Source organism: Thamnophis sirtalis, unplaced genomic scaffold (assembly GCF_051295495.1).
Source record: "Thamnophis sirtalis isolate CommonGarterSnake01/CBP01778 unplaced genomic scaffold, rThaSir2_p1.2 scaffold_2, whole genome shotgun sequence".
Taxonomy (NCBI): Eukaryota; Metazoa; Chordata; class Lepidosauria; order Squamata; family Natricidae; genus Thamnophis; species Thamnophis sirtalis.
The window spans coordinates 19,829,483-19,844,747 of NW_028261382.1; positions in this window are offsets into that span (position 1 = coordinate 19,829,483).

Below are 15,265 nucleotides of genomic sequence, written 5' to 3' on the forward strand. Positions count from 1 at the left end.
AAACTTCCAGTGTTGGGGCATTCACAATTTCTGGAGGCAAGTGGTTCCACTGATTAGTTGTTCTAACTGTCAGGAAATTTCTCTTTAGTTCTAGGTTGCTTCTCTCCTTGATTAGTTTCCACCCATTGCTTCTTGTTCTACCCTCAGGTGCCTTGGAGAATAGCTTGACTCCATTTTCTTTGTGGCAACCCCTGAGATATTGGAACACTGATATCATATCTCTCCATCTCCTTCTTTTCATTAAACTAGACATACTCAGTTCCTGCAACCGTTCTTCATATGTTTTAGCTTCCAGTCCCCTAATCCTTTTTGTTGCTCTTCTGTGCACTCTTTCCAGAGTCTCCACATCTTTTCTACATCGTGACGACCAAAACTGAATGCAGTATTCCAAGTGAAGTCCAAGAACTTAAATTCTATTTTTCTGTTATTCTGTAATAACATTTAAAGCAATTTACTTATCAATTAGGAATGCGGTGGCTCAGTGCCCCTGAGTTTGTTGATCAGAAAGGTCGGCAGTTCAGCGGTTTGAATTCCTAGCGCCGTGTAATGGAATGAACTCCTGTTACTTGTCCCAGCTTCTGCCAACCTAGCATGTAAAAATGCATGTAGAAAAATAGGAGCCACCTGGTGGGAAGGTAACACAGTTCTGTGCACCTTCAGCATTTAGTCATGCCGGCCACATGATCATGGATACGTCTTTGGACAGTGCTGACTCTTCGGCTTTGAAACGGATAGGAGCACCACCCCCTAGAGTCGGGAACGACTAGCACATATGTGCGAAGAGAACATTTCCCTTTCCCTTTATTTATTAATGTAAAAGTTCAATATATATGTTAGCATATTCTGGAGGAATTTCTAAATAGCCCTCGAGTTGAGACTTCTGGATAAAAAAGTGGTTTGTTGTCTATTCGAAGAGAGGGACTGCTGTCCTGTCAAACCTTAAAATCAACTAGGGATTTTTTTAAAAAAAATTGAAAAGCAGACAAAACAAATGGGCTTGTTCCTTTCCATCAGGCAGAATGGGAACTTGCTGCCAAACACAAGCTGTATTGCTGAAGCTGTATTGCTGAACTGCCAAGGAATAACGAGGAATTATGGACTCACTGTAAAAAAGAAAAACCCTCTGAAATCCTGGAGGTAAGATGACAACGTAATCTACTCATCGTAGTTTTCAGCTCACATACGCATCAACAACCTGTGTTTAACAGTCACAGAAAACCTCTATGAAGATTTTAAGCAGAGGTCCTGCTTTCCTTAGGGAAAAGCAGAGTCTACTAATAAAACTTCCAGAGCAAGCAGGAGACCTTATACCAGGGGTCGGCAACCTTAAACGCTCAAAGAGCCATAAAGATCCTAACAGGAAGCGCCCCACCCCCACCCCGTTCAATTCTGGAGCTCCCCCATCGCAGAGTCTCCTCCTAGAGTGGAGTTCTTTTTTCCTCTATCTGTCCAAACCAGAAGCCCTATCAATTGTGGAGCTGAGCTGAAAACCTGCTTCTTGCCATAGAGCCTCCTCCTGGCACACCCTGCTTCCCACCTCAACCGGAAGCTCCTCTCAAAATTGTGGTGCCAACTGGCAACAGGGAGCTGCAGCAGAGGGATGAAAGAGCCACATGTGAATCGAGAGCCACAGGTTGCTGACCCCTGCCCTATAGCATTCTGGACAAAGGACTGTCTAGTCAGTTCTTAAAAACCTCCAGTGATGGAGCACCCACAATCTCTGAAGGCAAGCTGTTCCACTGGTCAATTGTCTTTATTGTCAGGAAGTTTCTCCTTACGTCTAGATTGTTCCTCTCCTTGATTAGCTTCCATCCATTTTCTTGTCTTGCCTTCTGATGCTTTGGGAAACAGATTGACTCTCTCTTCTGTGTGGCAACCCTTGAGATATTGGAAGATGCCATCATGTCACTCTGGTGCTTCTTTTCTCTAGAATTAGCCATACTCTGTAACCCTTCTTTGAATGTTTTAGCCGCCAGCCCCCTCATCATCTTTGTTACTCTTCTCTGCACTCTTTCCAGAGTCTCAATATCTTTTCAGGGCTAGCCATTACCGGGGAAGGAGGGTCCGCTACATCACAGCGATTCTGCCTTCCGGCCCTATTAGTTCCACTCCAAGGCCAGATGGCGTGAGTAGTGGGGGAGTGGCTATCATTATCCGAGGGCCTTTAGCTCCTCGTAGGATCCCTGCTCTGGAGCTTGTCCAGTGTGAGTCCTTGCTGGTGAAGTTGGACCTTGCGGGTCAAGTGGGCTTGTTGCTAACGTACCTGCCTCCCAACAGCGTTGCAACAGCCCTCCCCTCGCTCCTCGAGTCAGTAGCCGAGCTGGCAGTTGAGTTCCCCAGGCTTATGATACTGGGGGATTTCAATCTGCCTTCGCTAGGTGATCACTCTGATGGAGCGCAGGAGTTCATGGCTTCCATGACAACCATGCACTTCACCCAAGTAATCCAGGGCCCGAGTCACTCAGCGGGTCACACGCTTGACCTCGTATTTCTTTCAGAGCAGTGGAGATGTGATCTGGATTTGAGGGGTACTGAGATCTTGCCCCTGTCATGGTCAGATCACTTCCTACTGAGGCTTGATTTTCAGAGGCCAATCCCCCACTGTAGGGAGGAGGAACCGATTAGGTGGTTCCACCCCAGGCGCCTGATGGGCACTATCAGTTTTCAGACGGCGCTTGGTGTTATACCTGACGCTCTTGTCCACAGTCCGGTGGAGACCTTGGTTGCTGCTTGGAACTCAGCGGCGGCGGGGGCTCTAAACCGGATTGCACCTTTACGGCATCTCTGAGGTAGCGGATCCAGGAGAGCTCCAAGGTGCTAGTTGTTACTTTTAAAGCCCTACATGGTATTGGACCTGGATACTTGAGAGACCGCCTCCTGCCAATCACCTCCCTAATTGTGGGACCAATTAGATCCCACAGATTAGGCCTCCTCTGAATACCATCTGCTAGCCAATGTTGACTGTCGACCCCTCGGGGAAGGGCCTTCTTTGTGGCTGCTCCGGCCCTCTGGAACGATCTCCCCATGGAAATCCGGACCCTCACCACCCTTCCGGCTTTCCGTAAAGCCACTAAGACCTGGTGTTCCGGAAGGCCTGGGGCTGATGAGTTCCTGGCCCCACTTAAGCTGTTGTGACTGTTGCTCTGTTTTAATTTGCCTGTTTTGTCTTTTGTTTGTATTCCCTTTTCCCATTGCTTGTTAGCCGCCCTAAGTCTCTCGGGATAGGGCGGAATACAAATGAAATAAATTTATTTAATTTAAATTTATTTAATTTAACATTATGGTGACCAAAACTGAATGCAGTATTCCAAGTGTGGCCTTACCAAGACATTATAGTGGTATTAACACTTCACGATCTTGATTCTATCCTTCCGTTTATGCAGCCTAGAAGGGCCAATATTTCTCAATAAAGTGACTTGTAGGTCCTAATTTTCTCCAGTTGGCCAAGCCTAGGTCCTATTCTGACATCTCCAAATGGATCTCCTTGTTCCTGGGATATATCTTTCTTTTAATTATTGGGCCACTGTGATTAGCCAGGATCTCCATCCACAGGCCCCCATCGACTTCTACAAGGTTGTAGGTGTTAACAAGGCAGTCTTCTGGAAGACAGCAATAACAATAGCACTTAGACTTATATACCACTTCACAGTGCTTCACAGCCCTCTGTAAGTGGTTTACAAAGATATTGGAACATTGCTATTGTGTCCCCCTAGTCTTTCACTAGACTAGAAATGCCCCATTCCTGAAACTCTTCTTCATCCAGCCCCTAGTCATCTTATGAAGCTTCTCCTCCAGTAATATTGTATTGCTAACTAGGGCATACAAAACCTTTGCTAGACCAATTCTCGAATACAGCTCATCTGTCTGGTATCCGCACTTTATATCGGACATTAATACAATCGAGCAGGTCCAGAGGTTTTTCACGAGAAGAGTCCTCCACTCCTTTGTTCACAACAGAATACCTTAGGCTACTAGGCTTCAAATTTTGGGCTTGGATAACCTAGAACTATGCCACCTACAATTGAACTTAAGCGTAGTACACAAAATTATCCGCTACAACGTCCTACCAATGAATGACTTCTTCAGCTTCAACCGCAATAATACAAGAACACACAACAGATACAAACTCAATGTAAACCGCTCCAAACTTGATTGTAGAAAATACGACTTCAGCAACAGAGTGCACTACCTGACTCTGTTGTTACATCTTCAAATCCCCATAACTTTAACCTTAAACTGTCTACTGTTGACCTCACCCCATTCCTAAGAGGTCTGTAAGGGGCGTGTACACCAGCAAGCCTACCGTCCCTGTCCTATTGCCCCCATGCATTTGTACCCATTTCATTCATACTCTTGTTTATTCTTATACCTATTATCTTGTAAACAATTGACAAAACAAACAAACAAATAAATAAAACAGTTGCTCTTCTTTACACTTTTTCCAAAGCCTCGACATCTGTTTTTACATTGTGGTGACCAAAACTGGATGCAATATTCCAAGTGTGACCTTAGTAAGGCCTTATAAAGCAGCACTAACACTTCCCGTGATCTGGATTCCATCCCTCTGTTATTTCTTTTTTTATTTTTTAACCCGACAAATCCTCTTGGATGAATGTCTCCAGTGAAGGAAGTTCACCCCTCTCCTAGGAAAATGAGATATTTTACAAAATATTAAAAGACCAGAATATTTCCCCTAAAAGAGGGGCAGAAACTCTCACACGTGCGCACATCTTTGTCAATGGGTCATTAAGGTCTGGGGCAGTCTATTCTACATAACAAAGAACTACCTCCTTCAGGCAGAGCCATAGTAGGAATCCCAAAGCCCTTTCATTATGTCATCCCCCAGCAAGGCTCAACCAAGCCTGGGACTCAAAACGCAACCTACAAAGATACCCCCACATGGCCCCATGGGAGTCTGCCAACCAATCAGAATACAAGCTCAAATTCAAAGCCCAACAGAGGGCATAAACCCAGGACACTCTCAGCATCTCTTCCTTTTTTTCCCCTGGACCTCAAGCCATGTGATCCTGTCCACCATTAAAAACATCTTTCCAAGCAGTCTCCATGTTTCCAGGGTCTTTTTTCCCCCCAACTTGGAACTGAACCCAGATGGACATTTCTTCCAACAGCAGCTATGCAAACTCCATCCCCGATTTCCTTGGTGCTATACAACATGTCCCAAGGGAAGAGGGGGAACTATCTTGAGTATACAAATATAGGCCTCCATGGGGAAAAAAATTAAACAGGAGCAGTAATTCCTTCCTTGCTGTTCTTGAAAGAGACTCAAGACAGACCGTTCTGAGTCAAGGAAGAGAAGGGGAGGGAGAAAGAAAGAGAGAGGGGTGTGTGTGTGTGTGTGTGTGTGTGTGTGTGTGTGTGTGTGTGTGTGTTTTAAGTGAAAGGTTTCTCAATGGCAATTTGAGATTCATCCCCAGCTGGAAGCCTGGATAAGAATCCCAGATAAATGTGCTGGAAATCACACAGATCTTTAATACACGCTTTTTCAGCAATGATGACTGAACAATCACCGTCATTCTCCTGCCTGCAAAAGTGTTCTTTAAAGTAAAAGGAAGGGGGGGAGGGAAATTACATCTCTTTGAGCTACAAGGTGGTATGAACACCCTGGAGCGCCTTAAAGTACCTCCAATGACTTAAAAGTGCCTTGACGCCACTGTTTACACTTAAAGTGCTTTATTCGCTCGCCATAGCTCCCGGGAAGGCCTAGGCTGGTATTTTCCAATGGGTGTTGTGGGAAGATTGGGAATTACTTTGGAGTTGTCTCCTTCTCTTCTTCTCCTCTGATGTGTGTGGTTTGTGTGTGAGAGAGAGGGAGACAGAGAGAAAGAGAGAGACAGAGAATGAGAGAGACAGAAAGGGGGAGAGAGAGAGGGAGGAGAGAGGGAGAGAGAAAGAGACAGAGAGAGACAGTGGGAGAGAGAGACAGAGAGAGACAGGGGGAGAGAGAGACAGAGACAGATAAGAGAGACAGAGATGAGAGAGAGAGACAGAGACAGAGAGAGACAGAAAGGGATAGAGAGAGAGACAGAAATGAGAGACAGAAAGGGGGAGAGGGAGGGAGAGACAGAAATGAGAGAGACATAGACAGAGAGACAGAAAGGGATAGAGAGAGACAGAAATGAGAGACAGAGAGAAAGAAAGGGGAGAGAGAGAGACAGAGAGACAGAGAGAGACAGAGGGGAGAGAGAGAGACAGAGACACAGAGAGACACAGATACAGAGACAGAGATTAGAGGCAGAGAGAGACAGAGAATGAGAGAGACAGAAAGGTGGAGAGAGAGACAGAAGTCAGAGAGACAGAGAGACAGAGAGAAACAGAGCCAGAGAGAGCCACTACCTTTTCCCTTATCTGTCATTTTGAGATGAGAAGCAGCAACCTGATGTTCATTTGTTGGTATTAAAATTTCCAGCCTGCAGGACATCTACAAGAGATTCCCAGGGGGCCCATGCATCCATCCACCTTTAAAGGAGAAAGAAAGAGAAGCTGGCAACCATAACAATTAAATTGATGTGTGTTTCTTTTCAATGCAATTTGGTTATTGTGTCCCTATTTTAACACCACAGTTGAACTATGGAGAAGAGGAAATGGTGTGTTACTGTACATGAAATCAATGCAATAAAAGGAAAGGGAAAGTATTTTGATCCAGCAAACAACAGCATTCACTTAAGATAACAGGACAAGTCAAAATATTTCACCCTGGGATTGAAAAGAATACAGAATTGGCATGAAAAGTACAGTATTTATTTATGTTATACCCCACCTTTATTTTCCTTTATAAACAACTCAAGGCACCAAGGGGTTCGAACACAGATTCTCCTAGCAATTGGTCCAAAGTCACTGATCTGGCTTTTATGGCTAAGGTGAGACTAGAACTCACCATCTCCTGGTGATTGGCCCAAACTCAGCCAACTGGCTTTCATGTCTAATGTGGGATTTGAACTCAGAGTCTCCTAGTGATTGTCCCAACGTCACTCACCTGGCTTTCATGTCTAAGGTGGGAGTAGAATCAGGGGTGATATTCTACCAGTTCGGACCAGTTTGGACCAGTTCGCTCCGACGATGAAGTGGGCCCACCTGCCCGCCCCTACGCTTAGCTCACCTACTGTATTTTTCAGAGTATAAGACATACCTTTCCCCCCCTCAAAGAGCGTGGAAATGTTGCTGTGTCTTATACACTGAATACAGCCATTTTTGGCTTCCCGAAGCCCCAGCCCCACATTCCATTTTTGCACAAAAATGGACCATTTTTTGCAAAAACAGAGGTGTTTTCCCTTCCTCCAGCCCCAAGAAGCACTCTGCAGGCTTCAGCAGGACAGGGGGAAGAGAAAAATGCCCTCATTTTTGCGAAAAACGGCCCATTTTTCACACATTTTTTATAAAAACAGGATAATTTTTCCCTTCCCTCAGCCCTGCTGAAGCCTGTAGAGTGCTTCTTAGGGTCCGGGGAGGACAAAAATGTTTTTTTCTTACTTACCTCTTCGAAATCTTGGTGCGTCTTATACACCAGTGCATCTTATAGTCTGAAAAATACGATATATCTTCTCAGCTTAGTCGCGTGGCAGCGTGGATTGCCACGCCTCAGCTGTTTTCCTTCCCAAGCAGTAATCCGGAAGATAAGTCTTCTCTAAACTGCACACAGATGCACAGCACATGCTCAGCAAACCAGTTGTTCAAGTGGTAGGATCCCACCTCTATCCAAGGTCAGCCGGTTGACTTTGTGCCTGGGGTGGACTAGAACCCATCATCTCCCAGTATGTCGCATGATACCTTCACCACTAACATCAACCTGGCTCTCATATTTTACTGGCTAGAAAATCCAGCCTATTAAGTTAACAAATTGTGCCAAAGTTTTGCCATTATGTGTAATGAATATAGAAATATATTTTGAAGCAGAGCGGCTGAAGGAGGGAACTTACCTCTTTCTTTATATACCTCAAAAAATATATCTATAAATAGTTATAGGCGCCCCTCCTTTGCCTTCACTTTGAGGGTTTCATTTAGATGCTTTATCAACATGATTTAAAACGCCTTTCTCATAAAGGAGCCATATTTCAAGGTTTTTATTTATTGGGCCCTTCCTAACGTGTGTCTTTTAATGCAAGACCTGACTTTTTGCCAAAGCTGTCCTTCGAAATGTTGAAAACCGAAGCTCATTATTTATGAGATTCCTCATATTAACGCAGACCGATTCATCAAAATAAATCTTTTCCAGAAGTATATAAATCTTTCGCCCAACACCTCTCGGCTGCAGACTTCCTCAAATCAACAGCCAGTATCTGGACTCCATCCTTAGCCAGGTAAACCTCTGCCAAAAATGTGGATAGAGTTAGCATTAGCAATTAAAGGAGCCGCGTGAGATCTTCTTGTAACAATGTGGTCTTCTAGGCAGTGGGACTTCTGAACTTTCACGGTCCAAATATTGTTTTGGAGTTTTGCTTTTTTTACCACTTAACTTAGAATAGAATAGAGAATAGAGCTGGGGGTGACCTTGGAGGTCTTCTAGTCCAGCCCCCTGCTCAAGCCAGTGATGGTGAACCTTTTTTGGCTTGCATGCCAAAAGTGGGGAGAGTGCAGGGGGGTCGTGCGGGGGCACACCACACCCATAATGCTATGCGCACGACCACAGCGTACATGTGTGCATGACCAGGGCTCCCCCCCCCCCATTTTTGGCATGCTTGTTTCACCCTCCCCAGGCTCCAGAAGCTTTATAGGAGCCTGGGGAGGGCAAAAACAGCCTACCCCGCCCACCCTGGAGGCCCTCCAGAGGCTTCAGGAGCTTCCCTGAAACCTCCGGAGTGCGAAACACCGGCCCTAATGGCAAACGGGAAGTTCAGGAACTGACTTCCGGTTTGCTTGTAGGGTCAATTTTAGCCCTCCGGAGCCTCCTGAAGGCTCCTGAACGCTCCAGAAGGCTAAAACCGGCTCTACGAGCACACTGGAAGTCCATTCCTGATGTTCCGGTTTGCCCGTAGGGCTGGTTTTTTTCAGGGAAGCCTCCAGAGGGTGAAAAATGGCCTCAAAAGAAGGCCAAAGTCAGCTGGCCAGCACATGCATGTGCACTGGCCAGCTGACAGGGCAACGCCTCATGTTCCCAGACCAATGGCTCCGCGTGCCACCTGTGGCATGCATGCCATAGGTTCACCATCACGGCCCTATAGCATTTCAGATAAGTGACCGTCTAGTCTTTTCTTAAAAATCTCCAGTGATGGAGCACCACAACTTCTGGAGGCAAGCCAGGGGTGGGCTTCAAAACTTTTAGCAAGGGGTTCTCTGCCTTGTTGCTGTGTGGGCATGGCCATGGTGGCCGTGGCCTACTTAGCATCCTGCACCATAGTGTATGGGGGGGGTTGCCCTCCCCAGGCTCCAGAGGCTTTCCTCAAGGAGGGCAAAAATGGCCTCCCTAGGCTCCATAGGCCCTCTGGGGGCTGGAAACCGCACCCTTTCTGGCCTTCCCTAACTTCCGCTAGGCCTGTTTTTTGCCCTCCCCAAGGTTCCGTATGCACCCTACAGTTACCTGCATCCAAAACAGGCCACATGGGGACTCCTGGGATGGGGTGGGCAGGGCCAGCCAGGAGTGGGATTTGGGGGTTCTCCGAACTGCACAGAATCATAGCTAGTGGTTCTCCCCTGAGAACCCCAAGCAGCTCATCCCTGAGGCAAGCTGTTCCACTGGTTAATTGTCCTCACTGTCAGTAAGTTTCTCCTTATTTCCAGGTTGAATCTCTCTTTGATTAGTTTCCAACCATTGTTTCTTGTCCTGCCCTCTGGTGCTTTTGGGAATAATTTGACCCTCTCTTCTTTGTGGCAGCCCCTCAAATACTGGAATACCGCCATCATGTCGCTCCTAATTCTTCTTTTCTTTAGACTAGCAAAACCGAAGGCTACTTACTCTACAGTTCATCTTTTAATAATATATGTGATGGTCATATCCAAAATTAGCTAGTCGCCTATGCAAATCAGTAGCTAATTCTACAGTCAGATTGACTGATAAAAGCATTAAAAGTGAACAAATCAAATATTGTGCTTGTGTACCCAGAACTAAGTCTCATTGGCTTCCACATGGCTTACCCCAGGAATAAAGGCTCAGGATTGTACCATAGTATCATAGGGGTGGAAGGGACCTTGGAGATCTTCTAGTCTAAGGCCCTGTCCAAGACGAGAGGTCTTATTGCATCCTGAACAAATGGTTGTCCAATCTTTGCTTGAAGACTTTCAGCAATGGAGTACCCAACATTTCAGGAGGCAAGGGAGGTTAATAATTAATAATTTTGTATAGTAAAAATATTTGATAGGTTTTATTCTCGTACATCTTTAACCATGGATGGTTGATTGGATAGATGGAGGGAGAAAGGGGTATATGAGGGATGGTTGGATGAGTGGATGAATGGATGGATAGATGGGTAGGGGTATGTATCTATGCATGCATGCATGTGAGGATGTGGATGGATGGATGGATGGATGGATGGATGGATGGATGGATGGATGGATGGAGGGAGGGATGCATTAGTAGGTGGATGGGTGGATAGGCGGATTGACAGATGGATGGATTTTATGGTTTATCATGTTGTGAGAATCCAATCCTTTGATTTAAGCTATCACACAAACTCAGGAAATGGATGAATGTAGAAAGGACTGTGGTGAAGGTAGCTTTATCCCAATCTTTCACATCCTGATTATACTTTACATACTTCCTTATCCAATTTAGACATTAACATTGATCAAGGGAAACACAGATTTAAGGCAGGCCAGGCAAATTAGCATGTTATATAGCAATACACTGCAGTGTTTTAGATGCTTCTAAACTGAGTCCCTGCAACAAATGCATTCTAGAAATTAAAATAATGGCAGTTTAGGTCCTTTTACAAAAAAAAATTCAACGTGGTGCATATTTGATGGAGGCATATCTGAATGATGGGGAAAAACCATATTCCTACCTGCTTTCAAAAGCAATTGAAGCTCATTACAAAAAAAAAGAGGAAGAATAATATGTCCTAGCTTTTCCTTAATGGCATGGGCTAAATTATCCATTATATGGGAAGGTGGCATAAAAGCCATTTTTGAACATGAAGCGGTGGATCAAAGCGAGGGGTGACAACTTGTCCATGGGAACCAGCCTTACTCCTCAAAGTCAGAGAACAAGGACGGGCAGTCTGCATTTTAACTACTTCTCCCTGACTTAAAAAGCCTACTCACCAGTCTCCTACTGAGACACAAGTCAAGAACTATAAGCTACAAAGATCCTCGCCTACATTTTTTTCTTCTGTATCCACTTTGCTTTTCTCTTAGAAAGGACATTTTCCCCACCAGTTTCAAGTGAATTGAAGGTTTTTTTAAAAAGAAAATCAGCTCTGCCCATTTCTTTTTATAATACTGAGTAGAGAGATGGGACGCAGTGGCTCAGTAGCTAAGACGCTGAGCTTGTTGATCAGAAAGGTCGGCAGTTTGGTAGTCTGAATCCCTAGTGCCGCATAACGGGGTGAGCTCCCATTACTTGTCCTAGCTTCTGCCAACCTAGCAGTTAGAAAGCATGTAAAAATGCAAGTAGAAAAATAGGGACCCCCTTTGGTGGAAAGGTCATAGCGTTCTGTGCACCTTCAGTGCTTATTCATGCCGGCCACATGACCACAAAGATGTCTTCGGACAGTGCTGGCTCTTCGGCTTTGAAATGGAGATGAGCACCACCCCCTAGAGTCATTTCGCTTCTCATCCAAGAAGCTTCTTCAACACAGACTGGAGGGTGGGGAATGGAAAGATTGATACTCATTGCAGACAGCTAGTCATTTGCATCCTTTTAGAGAGCCGTTGAGGCCACTTGGAGGTTTATCTGTGTCATCAAGGTCACCTCTTCTAGCACGTGTGCCATAAGTTCACCATCACAGGACTAGATGATCTCCAAGGTCCCTTCCAACACTGTTAATGGCTGTTATTGGCAGGGAGGGAGACACAAGGATGTATGATCTCTGCTGCATCTTACCTGACTGTTTCCTTGGTAGTATTTATTCCCCAGGCCTTCCAAGATCATTCCTGTATAACATCCCACATTTGACCCTTTGCTACCTAATGGCACTTCCAGCTCAAAGAACAAGGTTGGAGGGCCCTGAATTCAAAGCTGAGCCGCTATTCACCTCCAGCCAGGAGGTAGCAGCAAGGCTCACTTAAATGATGAACAATGCAGCAGGGGGCATAATAATGTCTCTATTTTATGACACTTGGGAGATTCCTAGACTCTGATGTTCACTTCAATCTGTCTAATGATAGGACTGGCTCTAGAAGTAGAAGATGAGTATCGGTCTGCAGTCAGTAATATATTGTCTTCTCTGATAGGTACTTTGGCATGTAATAACTATCACCTTATGGTTCGACATATCTTCAACATGGAGGTGTTGGCCTCGGCTCCTATAAAGCCAACAACTTTCAGAACTGTACTAAAAAGTTCTATTTCACCTGTAGTTCAACACTGATTCCTATTATTTGTCAACAGCATAAAATTCTGGATCAAATATTGGATGTTTGGCATTCTTTCTTTGCTTGGTCAGTAGAAGACCGAGCTCTCAACCACCTACCCACCCAATACATTTCATGAGGGCATTTCAAGATCAACTCTGTATTCCTATGAGGAAGATCAGACCAAGAATGCTAGGTTGAAGATAGTTTAGTTACAATAGAAGATAGAATTGTTCTATGTACTAAATAAACTTGTTGGAAGGGACCTTTGAGGTCTCCTAGTCCAACCCCATGCTCGAGCAGAAGACCCTACACCATTTCAGACAGGTGGCTGTCCAGTCTCTTCTTAAAAGCCTCCCGTAATGGAGCACCCACAACTTCAGAAGGCAAACTGTTCAACTGATTGGTTATTCTCACTGTCAAGAAATTTCTCCTTAATTTTAGGTTGGATCTCTCTTTGATAAGTTTTCATCCATTATTTCTTGTTTTGTTTTTATGGCAACCCCTCAAATATTAGGGACTTGCTATCATGTCTCTCCTGGTCATTCTTTTCATTAAAATAAAAGGTAAAAGTTCCCCTGCACTTGTGGGCTAGTCATTTCTGGCTCTAGGGGGCGGTGCTCATCTATATTTCCAAGCCGAAGAGCCAGCGCTGTCCAAAGACGTCTCCATGGTCATGTGGTTGGCATGACTAAATGCCGAAGGTGCATGGAATGCTGTTACCTTCCCACCAAAGGTGGTCCCTATTTTTCTACTTGCATTTTTACATGCTTTCAAACTACTAGGTTGGCAGAAGCTGGGAGCTCACTCCATTACAGGTTGGCGCTAGGGATTCAAACTACTGATCTTCTGATCGACTAGCTCAGCGTCTGAGCCACTGAGCCATCACGTCCCGCTTTCCATTAAACTAGGCATATCAAGTTCCTGCAACCATTCTTCATGTGTTTTAGCCTCCAGCCCACTAATCAACTCTGTTGCTCTTCTTTGCACTCTTTTCAGAGTCTCAATGTCTTTTTGATATTGTGGTGACCCAAACTGGATGTAGTATTCTAAGTGTGACCTTCCCAAGGCTGTGTAAAGCAGTGCTCACATTTCAGTACTACTAATAGTAATATGGTCTCCCCTAACTTGGCTTTAATTATTGGAAACATCTGGGAAAGAGGGATGGGGGTGGCTGGGGGATTGTCCTGCTCTGCAAAGCAGGTGAGCATCTTGGATGAAGGTGATGACTTGAACCCAAGATTCTTCCAGCATAAAAGCCTCAAAAACTCCAGCCTGATCACTTTTGACAAGCTCTTTGTGGTTCTCCTTAATTGGAACCATTTGTGGAGCTTTATTAATGTAATGAAACCTATCCTCCAGTGAAAACAGAACTCAGAAGTTGACATCCGAGCTGAAGGGCAATAACTGAAACCGAATCTACTTGGGGATCTCTTAAAGAAAGAAAATGGGAAAGCTAATGAACTCCAGCCTTCTTTCTTCTTCCTTTGTTTCTTCTTCCCTCTCCCCATCTCACTACCTACCACTCACCTTCCTTGGCCCATCATTACCACCAGATAGGACGAGATGCCAAAATGAATTGACAGTTCCTGTTCTGGAAGAGACACCAGGTCTACCCAAATGTCAGAATGTGCTGGAAACCACAACTTTCACAGCCCACAGCCCAATGTTTTGCGTTCCTCCGATCCGCTTTGTTCATATTAAAGGAACATATTACAGGAACTGGGCATGGACAGTGTAGGGAAGAGAAGGACCAGTGGAGACAGGATAGAGCCTTCCAATATTTGAGGGGCTGCCACAGAGAGGAGGGAGTCAAGATATTTTCCAAAGCACCGGAAGGCCAGACAAGGAATAATGGATGGAAACTAATCAAGGAAAGATTCAACCTAGAAATAAGGATGAATTTTCTGACAGAGAGAGCAATCAATGGAACAGAACTTGCCTTCGGAAGTTGTGGGAGATTCATCAATGGAAGCTTTCAAGGAGAAACAGAACTGCCATCTGTCAGAAATGGTGTACAGTCTCCTGCTTGAGTGGGGGGTTGGACTAGATGACCTATTAGGTCCCTTCCAACTCTGTTAATCTGTTATCTGTTAAATATATAACAAGCCTGGTTAAAACAGAAACCCTCTTGGATTTTTGCCAAATTGTTGACTTATTTCAACTGACTCCCAGTTAGATTATATATGTGTGGCTGTCATTTTTGCAAACCTTATAAATCTTTTTCATTACTTTGGATCTAATTTTAAGCATCAGCTTATCCTATTGCTATTAGTAATTCTCACAAATAAGCATTCCACAATGAATATAGTTTATTATCATTTTGGGGTATTAGACACCGAGTAAAATTACACCATCCATACGAAGGATGGATTTTTTAAAAGAAAAATCACTTCCCCTTTGAAATGATTAAAATATACCAATTTCAGAGCTACTGAATAGGTTTGAAATTTAGTCCTCCTGAATATATAGGAAAAACTGGAACACACAGGCACACTTCCTAAATTTATGAAAGCCTTTTAAATCAAAAATAAACAATTGTGTTTAGTATAGGAAGAAAATATATATCTAATACAACTCATAACTTTGTAGAGGAATCAACTTTGTGAGTCTGTGCTAACAGAATGACAGAGTAACAAAGTTGAAAGGGACTTTTGAGGTATTCTAGTCCAACCACCTGCTCAAGTAGAAAACCCTATACTATTTCATACAAATGGTTGTCTAATCTCTTCTTTAAAACTTCCAGTGTTGGAGCACCCACAACCTCTGGAGGTAAGCTGTTCAACTGGTTAATTGTCCTCAC